General features: G+C 37.0%; 1 protein-coding gene across 1 annotated transcript in view; it reads left to right on the plus strand.

The window, feature by feature from the left end:
* LOC124555726 (conserved oligomeric Golgi complex subunit 2) overlaps nt 1-13,529 on the plus strand; it is a 79,935-nt gene that overhangs the window by 30,677 nt on the left and 35,729 nt on the right. The window lies entirely within an intron of this gene.

Consider the following 13,529-nt stretch of genomic DNA (forward strand, 5'->3'; position numbering starts at 1 on the left):
ATTTAGTATCAGTTCCTTGTACAGAAATATGAATGTTGAAAGCTTCTCTGCTCTGTATAGTATAAAAAATTGTAATCTTTGTTACAACTAACAGTGGGTTGTAATCTTGGGGAAAAACATAAAAGTTTTTGCACACACCACTTGCACGACTCCAGAGCCGATGGTTTAACTTGAATCACTCTTGGCATGGAATCAACAGTTGCTGTTGCAGTGGGCATGGGTATATTGTGGTTGGAAATTGAAACAATGGAAAAAGAAATTTCTGGTCAAATGTATTGTGCTTCCTGTTCCAACATCTCACAGATTGTTTTCCTGATACATTGTCTTCTGGGAGACTACCTGATACGAGGAGCGACCAAAATGTAACTAGAATTCCATTCCTACCGGTGGAGAGGACTGATTTTCCTGTTAAGTGCCACATTTCGCACTGGTTTTAATCAGTTGACCATGCAGCTGTTTATTTGGAGTACTTATTTTCACAGATACTTTTCTCATGTTCAGAAGCCTACTAATATCAAGATTTTCTCAAAAATCATTATAGTTGAGATTTAGTGCTCTGAGTGTGACACAGAAATCAGTCAGTTTTCAAAATGTTGGAATACTGCTTAATCACTGCAATCAAAGGAATCAGAACAGATTAAAACTAGTGTGAAAACACTTTTTTACACACAAAGGGGATAGTTCAGTATGAATTTATTTCTTAAGGTACCACAGTTAATGAGGTTAACGCATTACTTCTTTCAATTGTTAAAGAAATTTCATGTGGTACTGCTACAAAAATTCCCCATTTTGTGGTGATCAAAGGACTGGTTAATCCACTGTGACAGTGCTTCTGGTCCTACAGGATTGACTGTCAGTCTGTTTTTGACCGTAACCAAAGTGTGGTTTGAGATCCATCCTACACAATTTTTCTTGTTAATTACAGTTAAAATGAACAACAATTGGAATGTTTTCAGGACATAGTTCAGATGAACCAAAAATTATTTAATACATGGAATAGTTAATACACTGCAAGAAGACACATCAACAGATAAACTCCGTATCTTCCTGTGTGCAATCTCTGGGATCTCTAGCTGTCACAAAATGTGCTATAAAACTGTGGGCTGCCTAATTGTTACTGCAAAGAACTTGGATGACTTCATGTCTGATGTCCCCCTCCTCCCAACGTCTCCTCCAAGTCAATATATTATTAGATGAGTGGTCATAATTTTGTAGCTGGTAAGTGCTCAATACGTCACTTCAACTGAAATGCTTAACTTGTTAAAATTTTCTTTGGAGCTATTCAAATTTATATTTGTATATATACTGGCTAGTGTGTAGCAGTTTCACCTACTTTTTAATTCTTTCTTTGTTGTTCTCGGTGTTGACGTACTGCGTTGCCTCACTGGGTGAAAAATTGGGGTTTTTAATGTGGACACTGACTACTGTAAATAATGTAGCCAACAGGTACACATTTGTGTTTCGCTGTAGTTTACTTTCACTTTGCAGCCCCCCCCCCCCCCCCCACCCCAAATAATACACAGTTATGGATGTATAGCCAGTGTACATTTGTTTAAACTTTTCATAAGCCTCATTAATAGTTTGCAGGCTAACCTCCACATACTGCTACAATAGTTTTCTGTTGAACATCTACGAGCAATAAAAACATAACCACATAGTTCACAGTCCTTCAAATAAGTTGAACAGTCACTGTCATTGCTTTAACACATGGCCTATTGGTGTAACACTTATTTCACTGTTGATACGTTGTTTTCGTTCTAAGCAACACAGGTTCCTCGACTGAAATTCGGCCATGGACTAACTGTCTTGTGACCAGAAATTGAGCCCTTATATATCATCACAATAATAGGTACTGAAACTACACATTGTTCAAAGTTTAATTTACAGAAATTACAATTAAAACTTAACTCATTAAATTAACTGAATCCATTGAAAAATTGGTTCCTTTTAACAGTTTCTTGTGCTATGAGGGTTAAGCCGAATTATTTGTTTAAATCATGAAATTAACATATATAGTTATGTAAACAATACTTTTGACAAAACTGTTAATTACTTTGGAATTAATTAAGGTCTGGCTTTGCTAACATGTTTTTGAATAGAGCCAAATAAATACTTAAAAAATACTATTAGTTGTTCCTCCAAATGTTTATAACTAGTACACAGTTTATATTTGTATATACATCAAATAGAATTTAACTTACTAAACAATCACTGATTTCTCTCTATAATAAAAGATACTAACTAGGAATAGTCAAAATAAATTATAAAATCAATTACATACATAAAACTAAGCACAAAATTAGATCTGGTGTTGTATTTTTTAAAACTGAGGGCCAACGTTTCTCCATTATGAAAATATAGATTATACTCATGTATGTTAATGGTAATTAGTTCAAAAATGAAAAAAAACAATTTCAGTAGGCAGATGGCAAAAACAAGAGGTGAATTAAATATATTCCAGCTTGCTTCGTCTCTAGCAATTCAATGAAAACTGTTGGCGCTTATCATTAGACATAGATTCCACAAATGATATAAATCTCTTTATTTAAATTTTCACTTTGTGACTGTGCTGCTCACCCATTCCATTCACAAAAGTCTCTGTTTTCATACATTACATATACATAGCTACATATGCCATCTGAGGGCTCTCAGCCACTAATGGCTAGGTTCAGGTTTGTTGAACTTGGGGTTCCTTTCCTGCAGGCTGAACAGTTCCGCAAGTCATCTGTTACCATTAAACAGTGTATACTTCTGAGCATCTGTTGACTTGAAAAGTGGAATATTGTACACGAGTAGAATTGTGTGTGTGTGTGTGTGTGTGTGTGTGTGTGTGTGTGTGTGTGAGAGAGAGAGAGAGGGAGAGAGCGGGGGTGGGGGGAAGGTAATTTCTTCTTCTCATTCTTCACTTCATGTATAAGGCAAATTTCTGTTATGGCACTCCATCTCGTGTATGGTCTTCCTACATCATTTCTTCTTCACTGCATTCATAATTGAGAAACTTTTCAGGAACTCTTTCTCTACCCATACGATCTACATTTTCCTTCCATTGTCTCTCATTTTCCTTCAGTTTTTATTTTAAGTCATATATTCCTTAATCTTTCCTTATATCTTCATTTCTTGTACAATCTTCCCTTGTACATCCTTCTGCTCTTCTTAGAAATCTCATTTCTGGAGCCTGTATTGTACTTTCTTTGTGTCTTGTCCATGTTTCACTTCCATAAATAAGTGTTAGTAATGCTATTGTTTAATAAAACTTCAGCTCAGTTTCTTTCTTGGCTTTATTTTGCAAACATTTTATGGTCATTACACATGTGGAAGTAGATTTATTTAATTTTTGGTCCATGTCGTGGGTATATTAGTAAGCAACATCACATCCTAGATATTTAAAATGTTTTAACTTACTCTGAGGTTTTATTATCTAAAACTATTTTAGATCTTACTGGTTGTCTGCACTGAAATACCATTACTTTCATTTTATCTACAGCTTTCTCCCATCCCCTGCTTTTTCTCTTATGACCCATTCTCTTCCTCCAGTCCCTGTACATGACTTTTTACAGCAGAGCGCAAGAACACACATGTTGGTAACTCTAAAACTGCCACTGAGTTATTTGATTTTGATGAAACTTGTCAAAATGGAAAACAAATTACTATGTCAAAAAGCTGCTGAACTCTTAATATGCCATGACAGGTGAATGAGGATTCTGTTATATTAAGGTCAATGGCTGTGCACTATGTACCAGCAGGTAGTATTGCTTGCTGCTGATTGCAGTTTATCATTCTTCAATATTTCTGCTCATATTGGTCATGACCCACAAGTGCTGTATAAATATGGAATCAGTAGATTTTTGAGGGCTGTAGTCAGTGCCATGCACAGTATCAATGGCCCTAAGTAATTAGTGCCCAAGAGGAAGGACACATTTTTCACTTGGTGATGCATGATCACACAGCCACATCCTGTTCCTTGGCTCAGGAAATGGACCCATCAACAACATTTTATTTTCAGATGAATCCCAGTTCTGAATACAGCATCATGAGGGACACGTGTATGCGGAGGCTTGGAGAAGACCGAACATTGCCAGATTGCATTTGTCACTGTATGGGCTGGCAGCCAGTGTGATGGTATGGGATTTCATAGGGTACACAGATAGATGGTAATTTGGACATCTGATTTACTAAGGTCAATGGCTGTGCACTATCAACAATATTACTTGAGAGACTGCATGTTGCCTGTGCTGTTGCAACCTGCCTCAGTGTGGATGGTGTTCGACTGTTGTCCTCACTGGCATGTTCTGCAGATGTGTCACCTTCTGAAAACATCAGGTCACAGAATGCCAAGAGACTGGCCTGCCATTACTCACTGGCCATTATGATTGATGAACTCCGACATAGAGTTGGTGCATTATGGAATGATATACCTTTATCTATCATCCAGACTCAGTTCACTGAATGCCCAGCTGAGTTAAGAGTTATTGCTGCAGCCAGAGGTGTTTGCTCTGTGTACAAAATTTCACACCCTGTATAACCCCAGATCACCAACAAATGTACAATTTTAATTGCTGGTGTGTGTGTGTGTGTGTGTGTGTGTGTGTGTGTGTGTGTACTTCTGTTGTACTTCTGTATATTTCACTGGTCATGGGGTCTAGTGTGATGTCTTTGACACTCCAAATGAAATGGAATGTACTGTTGTCAGTTGGTACTGGCATCCAAATAATGAAGATAGTTTACATGCTTAGTTCTCCCCAGAAAATAATGGAAAAGATGGCTTTTAATAGCAGTTACAGGTCAGAAGTTTTTCATAGTGCCTATATTGTTATGAAGATGGGGAATCTCTGAAAAGTGCCTAACCAAGGGTTGGAATCGGTAGCCATGCCTTTGAAGGCAGCTAGGTAGCTTTCTAGTGGAAAAACAAAGATGAATAGTCAATGTTGTTGAAGTGCATAACATACTTAATTTCATTACTTGCTATGGCACAATAGGGACTAAGACAGAAGAGTTAACGGAAAGATGAGCACATGTGGGGAGTTACAGTGCTAAAATCATTATGAACAAAAATTGTATGCTAAGAAAAGCCACAGTATTTATTTAACCTTTATTTCATTACCCAAAAGAAAATATCACAATCTTTCAATACTTCATAACCCTGAATGTTGAGCCAAACTGGCAATAGTCAGAAAGCAGTCAACGTGTTAGAGATGCTTGCTGAAAAGTTACTGGAGCTTTAAGGACAGTTCAAGGGATCTTAGACCATCTACAGTAAATTTTTTGCATGTTATTTGAGTAGCAGATAAAACTGTTTTAAGCAGAATGAAAAAACTCTGTGGGTCACTGCTGTTAACACATTGTTTACAAACATTTAATAATGTACTTAAAAATTGTTGTTCTCAGTCAAGTACTTGGATCACAAACTTTTTCACTACCCACTTCTGTGTAATTGAAATTAGTTGGCACCATTGATCTGATCCCATCAAAGTAATCAGTAACAGCATGTTCTTGGTACTTACAGACACTCTATCATAAAACAGGTGTTAATTGAACATAATTCCTTTACAAATGTTTCTAATGTTACATTTATTGAGAATGAAAAATTAATATCTCTGAAAATATGGCTATGGAAAAACAAAAACTTTTTGCTGAAAGCTAGGGTGTGAGCATGGATGCTACGCACATCTCTTCCACACACTCTTCCTGACTGTGCAGCCTGCCATTGGTGGTGTAGTGAAATATGCCAACTGAGGTATTGATTATACAGAGTTGATCTTGGAGTAGATTCTGCCCTGGCATTAATGGTTTTCCTTTGTCAGTACAGCTTTGACAGAAGCAAAGTGTGTCAGGTTTTGGCATACAGGATCAACTATGCCCAAAATGGTAGTGTATTGATAGCCAATAGATTTTACACATCTGATGTTTATTGAGGGAGCATCAAAAAGTAGAGGGCATACCCATATCATCCAACCAATTCCGGTGCTCTTCCTACATTGCCAGGGAAACATTTTCTTCTAGCAAGGAGATGTCGATGCACACGTATTTTGCATTATGCAACAAACTCTTTCCCTCCCATGAGACACAGCCTTATTGAAGGCACCTTCAGTGACGGATGGGAGTGACTGCAAGCTCCAGTGAAGTTGAGGACTATACCAGTAGCATAGCAATTGTCAAGGTCACCCAAGCCAGACAGGCCTGGACAGAGGAATGAAATGAATCGTGTCTCACATAGGGCAGGGGGGGGGGGGGGGGGGGGGGAGGGGCTTGATAGGCATTGGGAAACAATTACTGTAGGGGAGTAAACCCCAAGGGAAAATGCTGGTCCTCCAGATTGGGGGTTGGGCGAGGGGCTAACAATCTCATCTCATAAAATGAAATTTTTGCAGATACCACACATTGGTCTCAGAAGGTTACAGATACAGTATGATGACATGTGATGAAGCAGGCTGGGATATTTTTAATTCCCCTCTTGTTTTGCCATCTGCCGACTTAAATTTGTTTTTTCATTTTCAACTAATTATCATTAACATACGTGAGTATAATCTGTATTTTCATAAAAGAGAAAGGTTGGCCCTCAGTTTTAAAGACTCTAACACCAGATCTAATTTTGTGCTTAGTTTTAGATATGTAATTGATTTTCTAATTTATTTGGACTATTCCTGGTTAGTATCTTTTATTATAGGGTGAAATCACTAATTATTTTGTAACTCAAAATTCTATTGTTGACATATAAACAAATAAAAATTCTTTACTTATTATAAACATTTGGAAGACAACATAGTAGTAATCTTAAAGTATCTATTTAGCTCTCTTCAAAAACATGTTAGCAAAGCCAGCCCATAATTAATTCCAAAGTAATTAACAGTTTTGTCAAAAGTGTTGTTTGCATAAGTATATGTGTTAATTTCATGATTTAAACAAATAATTCGGCCTAACTCTCGTGGTAGACGAAACTGTTTACAAGACAGAATTTTTCGATCTATTCAGTTAATTTAAAGAGTTAAGCTTTAATTGTAATTTCTGTAAATTTAACTTCAAACAATGTGTAGTTTCAGTACCTATTATTGTGAAGATATATAAGGACCCAATATTTGGTCCTGAGACAGTCAGTCCACAGCCAAGTTTCAGACAAGAAACCTGTGTTGGTTAGAACAACAATATTGCTTCAGATTGACTGTGGAATAAGTGTTAAACAATTAGGCCATGTGTAAAAACAATAACAGTGTCTGCTCCACCTTTCTATTCTTCAAGAACTGTGAACTTTGTGGTTAGGCTTTGCTGCTCGTAGATGTTCAACGGGAAACTATTATAGCAGTATGTGGAGGTTTGCCTGCAAACTATTAATGAGGCTTATCGACAGTTAAACAATAGCACACTGGCCATATAACTGTGTATTATTAGGTGCTTGTGAACAGTGAAATGAAAGTACTGTGAAACGCAATTGTGCACCTGTCGGCTTCATTATTTACAGTAGTCAATGTCAGAATCCACAACCCAATTTTCAGCCAGTGTAGCAACGCAGTACGTCGACACAGTGGACAAGAAACGAAGAAATAAATAAAGCAGGCAGAACTGCTACGCATGGTGAGGAAAAAGGTTAAGGAGAAGGACAATGAATATTACGTTAGCCACGTGGAATGTGGGGACATTTAAGAGACCTGACAAATGGCAAGAAATTAGCGAAGAAGTGGATTAGTATAGAGGGAAAATAGTGGCACCACAAGAAACATGATGGAAGGAAGAGGGAGTGATAACATCGGGGTAACATATACTCAGTGGTGGCTGCTGTGTAAGAGCAAAAGAGCATGCGAACACCCTACCTTTCGACACCTTGTGGATTTATTGATTATTTTTCTGTGAATGCTGTTAAAAATAACATAGGTGCTTCAATATGAAAGATATGGCACTTACATCTACCATGCTACTGCTCCTATAGACTCCATGAAACTTGGCAACAGGGTCATGAGGATACCTTCAGTTGTGCACATTTTAAGGAGCTTTTGCACATGCGCAACTCACATGGTGTAATCACCTTATGGGCCAAATACATACAGGTTTGATAAACAATGTGCACTGTTCACGATGCGCACTTCTAGCCCTTGTCACTCAACTAGAGGTTTACATCAGTGCCAATGGGTGGCAGCACGCTGCAACAGACTTTTATCCCTGTTTGCTTGACATAAATTCTGCTAGATGATAGCACACTCTTCAGATATGCTAATTCACTCACTATATACTGCAGTAAAATTACATCAAATGTCAGTATATGTTAAAGTTGTACCAACAGTAAACCTAGTTTATGGGTTTCTGAATGAGTTATAGTATATTAACTTATGAATTTTATCATCAGTAATGCATCTGAGGCACTGACAATGAAAACTCCCCCTCAGATTTAGTGCTAAGAGGGCCCAGTGAACAGCCCGTCAAAAACTGAACACAAATCAAGCATGAAAACAGGAAGAGGGTGTACTGAACTGTGAAAAAAAAAGCAAAATAGAAACAGTGAATTGTCCAAGGACAAGAAGTGCAGTTATAGAGAAAGTGAGCAGAGCAGTGACATCATGGTTAAGTGCATACAGGTTGGACTGCAACGCAGTCGAGCCTTGTTCGAAACTCTGTCGTGCCAATTTTTTCCGCTGTATTCAAATTTGTGTCTGTGTCATGATGTGATGTCCGTTTGCAACAGCAAGGTGAAAGGACGGGACCAGTAATGACAATTGATTCTGGATTCTGCACAACTCCTCTATTAGCAACCCAAAGTAAGTGGCTGTCAAGTGGGAACCGCAAACATTTGATGACAAGGCAACAAGTCAACCAAATCCTCCACTGGAAAACATGTCTGGTGTGTCATACATGGCATTAGTGACACTATTTGTGTCATATGGTGGGAATCTCTTACCGATGCACCTAATTTGTAGCCTGGTGAGTGAGTGAGATATGCCTCCTTGGCCAATTTAGGTGTTCGTGTGAATGTGATCAGGGGAAATGATGAAAAAAGCAGTTTCACGATCACACAGTTTCTCTGTGCTATGTAACATATGTTTTTATTGGTTTTGAAGTTGCGTTCTGTTTTTGAAGTTTTGACTGTTGAATTCCTTTGTTGTAACATAGTTGACACCCATTTATTTTTTGTGTTCATTTCTGTGAGATGTCTATGTGTTAGCTCACGTGCTCTCACAATTCTCACGTTTACTTACAATGTTAACATATTTTTGGGTATACTAAGAAGATGTTTGTAAACAACAGATAAGATGGAATGAAATATTGTCATGACATGTGTTTTGTCACAGGTTTCAGGAGATTGGGGGTCCTGTGGAATTTATTTGAGGTGGTGACAGAAATCTTGCATTTTCAACAGCAATGTTAACTCAGATATGTTAACTCATATTCTATATCGAGTCTATAGTATGACAACTGCTAATACTACAAAAAGACAACAAAGATTTCAGTGACTGGATGGACAGTTCACAGTGTTATGAAAAAAAAATGTAATTGCCTTGAGGGAGTTTTGAACATGGCTCGCACGCCAAACAGTCTATCACTGTGACCACTTGACCACAATGCTGCGACTGTTTTCTTTCATTCAATATTGCACTTGTTAAGCTTGGATCATTTACTGTTCTTATTTTTCCACAGTTCACAACAATTTCTTCTTGTTTTCATGCTTGATCTGTGTTCAGTTTTTGACTAGCTATCCACCGGGCCATCTTACCACTAAATCTGAGTGGGGTGCGATGGGGAGTTTCCCTTGTGAGAATCATAAGGGCCTAAAGTACATCACCGTTGATTGTGAGAGTGTAGCATTTATTCTTGCTTTTGAAATCTGTTGATCTTATGGTGAGTCAGGTTTATCTGCGCTGTAGGCCCACATTGCATATATGAAAATCCATGAAAAGCTATATCACTGGTTTCTCTGATATTTGCTTAAATGTGTGATTGATGATAATGTGCTGTAGACCCTTATGAATCTGAGAACCTCATTTGTATTCTCATCAAATGACCATGTTGGTAGACGTTACTATACGAGTTTCATCATTTCGACAAATGGCACTTTGTGTTTGGAGTTGGTTATTTTACTGTGCGGGAATCAGCTTTCATGTGCAGTTTAAACATGAACTATGTTGAATCTATATTAAATGCTACCAGAAAAATAAAGCTGTGAGGATGGGTCGTGAGTTGTGCTTGAGTAGCTCAGTCGGCAGAGAACTTACCCATGAAAGGCAAAGGTCCCGAGTTCGAGTCTCGGTCTGGCACACAGGTTTAATCTGCCAGGAAGTTTCACATCAACATACACTCTGCTACAGAGTGAAAATCTCATTCTGGGAACAGAAAAGTAAATTACCAAGAAAAGTTAGCCGCAAAGGAACTAGAGCCTCCAAGAACAGATCCGTTGATTGAGAGAGTGACGAAATCAAATAAGTGTGACTAAAAGTGAACAAGGAAAGTGTACAGTTAGCACAGGTTGCTGTGTGGGTGCAGCATAAGAATATCTAATTTTCAGTCCAGAGGTAAATTCGTGATCTGATACATCTCTTAGGGATCTTGTACATTTGTCCAAACAAATGGAAAAGCGTGAAAACTCCCACTTACACAAAAAATGCAAAATGGAGAGTTGCAAAAGCTTACACATTATTTCATTATTGCCCTAAACCATACTTAATCATGTACAAAACAACAAAATTCCACAAAAACAATTCTTTCTTGTGTCAGATAAGTTATACATATTATTATTATTATTATTATTATTATTATTATTATTTGCAATGGCTGTAGTTGTATAAATTTGTTAGTAAGTGAAATTGTTATACAGCAGATGCTATTAATTTCACACTCTGAGACTGATCTGAATCTAAAAATTTGTGAACATCCAGAATGTATATTCACAAGCCGCCATTGCATATACTGATGTGTAGTGGAGAATGTAAAGGGCCATCATGGTACTGGCTTTCTTATGCATTGTGCAGTGAAGGCAGATGTAATTAGTTTCACAGCAATTTGTGGTAGGATGTGCCCTTTGAGACCTGGGGCAAAGTTTTTTTAATGTTACAATGATGTCTACTACAGAGGATGCAGATGAAGATGAGAAGGTTGTTTTTACTCCAAACTGGGGGAGGAAATGAGCAAAGTTCAAAGTTGTGATGTGAAAATGATACATGGGAATCTGAATGCAAAAATAGCAAAATAAGAAGTGTATAGAAACATAAAAGAAGAAGAAAGCCAGCATGAAGTCAGTAATGATAACAGACTAAGGCTGATAGACTTTGGCAGAGGGAAGAGGATGATGATAATGATAAAAAGCACATGAAATCCAAGACTAGATATTATGAAGTGCAGTTGGGTACCCCTGGACAGAGTTACAAGAAACCAGATAGGCCATGTAATTATAGATAAACGGCACACATCAGACATTATTGAAGTTAGTAGCTGTAGAGGGGAATCTGAGACACAGATCATTACTTAGTGTGAATCAGATATAGACAGGAGATAGAGCTGGTGAGAAACAGAAAGAGTAGGGGAAAAGTGAAACACAATACAGAAAGTCTCCAAATTAAAGAAAAGTAAGAAGAATACAAGAATAAATAAGAAGTGCTTTTCAAGAAAAGGAAGAACATGGAAGATAAGGGGACATGGAAACTAAATGGGAGATGCTAAAACAGCCATCAGTGTAGCCATAGAGGAAATACTGTGGAGGGTAGAATACAAAAAACAATAAAATGGTCCGATGGGGAGTGTTCACTGGTGTCCAAGAGAGAAATCAAGCAAGGCAAAGAATACTGGGAAAAGAAAAAAAGAAAAAGAAAAAGAAAAAAGGCTAGCTGCAGAAGAATATTGAAAGCAGGAGAAAAGAACAGATAAGTTATGCAAGGTGACAGAAAGGCAATATGAAAGGAGGAAGATAAAGCAGTTCAACAAAATGAGGGAAAATAATGAGATATGGAAGTTCTATGAATGATCTAGAGAACTGAGGAGAGAACTCCAACTGAGAGCAGTCTTATGTAAGGATGAAGATGATAACCTAATTCTAGATAAAAGCAAAGCTTTGGACAGAGAGAAAGCCTTGAATGAGGAATAGGAGGAACAGGATTTAAAATTGGAATTTGAAGTAGAAACAGAGGAGCAGGAAGTCAAACCACCAGACTTAGAGGGAGGGAATAATGCAATTAAAAACTTAAAAAATAATAAAGCAACATGAGAAGAATGCATAGAGGTTGATGATTGTCATGATTTGGCAAATTTAGATTATTTCAACTTCGTGAGCACATGCACTCCCTGTCACTACAGCTGTCAGTCAATCTGAGGAAGGGAATTAGTGTGCACTATCTATCAGTGCATCGTGTTAATGTCAGTTTATGTATTATCATATTTAACTGGTGGTAGTTCATGTTTTTTGAGGTGGAAATGGGGGACCAGCCTAGCATTCGTCTAAATTAGTGTGAAAAATTACCAGACCAGTGGCCTTTTGCCTGCTACATAGATTCGATTCAGATCTGACCCACCCACATCCCTGTCTCTCAAGAACGTTTGCTGCACATTAAGCTATATGAGTCTAGTAGTGTTACGTTCCAATTTTTTGCTTCCATTTTACTGTTGTTTTATTTCATTTTATGTTTTTCACAATAATGTTTTATATGAAATTCAATGGGCAGTCTGTTTTTGTCAGAAGTGCTCAAAATGAGGATGTAGAACAAGATAATTTTCTGTAAGTTACCTCTTGTGTTATCAACAAAATAAAATAATTCTCTCATATGAAACAATAACATCCCTGCATCTTTCATAGCATATGGCTTCACAGAAATAAACTAGATGAAGTTGGCCAATGAACTAGTTCAATTCAGTTAACTTTTTTGTCCTTCACAAGATGGCCAACTTCACAGCATTAATATTATTGATATTAAATCCAAATAATAAAGTGAAGGTAAATTTCTTTGGTCAGCTTTGTAGTAGTAAGACATACCTCATTGTTCAGTGATAATATATCACTTTAATATTCACTGTACGTGTTAAAACACACAGCAGGCTCTTTACAAAGACTCCCTCTAAGCTGAAACATGAACTAACAATTTCTATAGAAATTGACTTCAAAATATTTTGGAAATTGAGAAGGAATATAAAGTATAGGAAGTATTGTCTGTACAAAGTTGTTGCCAATGGGATATTAATGAACTGAAACAGTAGAATGGAATGAACAAAAAATGTAAGTTGTATGTATAGCATTACAGGATGGTCTGCCGTAATTCATTTACTCTATGGAAGCTACAAAATGTTGTATAGATAACACAAAATGTATATATTATGAAAGTTTTGCCACTTAACATGTTGAAAAATAAAACATTGAGAAGTACATGTGAATTAACCTTTGTTCTTCTTTCTTAGTCATCTTTATGAAGAATGCATATATTTAGTGCATTTAAATGTTCAGTAACAACATTTTAATTTAATGAACTAACATCATATTTATGATGTCTTTTTCCTTGTATGATAATTAATGCCTTATGCAAATAGTTTAATTTTATTTACCAGTAATAAATCTTCATTGGCAATAACAT

The sequence above is a fragment of the Schistocerca americana genome, chromosome X (genome assembly GCF_021461395.2).
Source record: "Schistocerca americana isolate TAMUIC-IGC-003095 chromosome X, iqSchAmer2.1, whole genome shotgun sequence".
Lineage (NCBI taxonomy): Eukaryota > Metazoa > Arthropoda > Insecta > Orthoptera > Acrididae > Schistocerca > Schistocerca americana.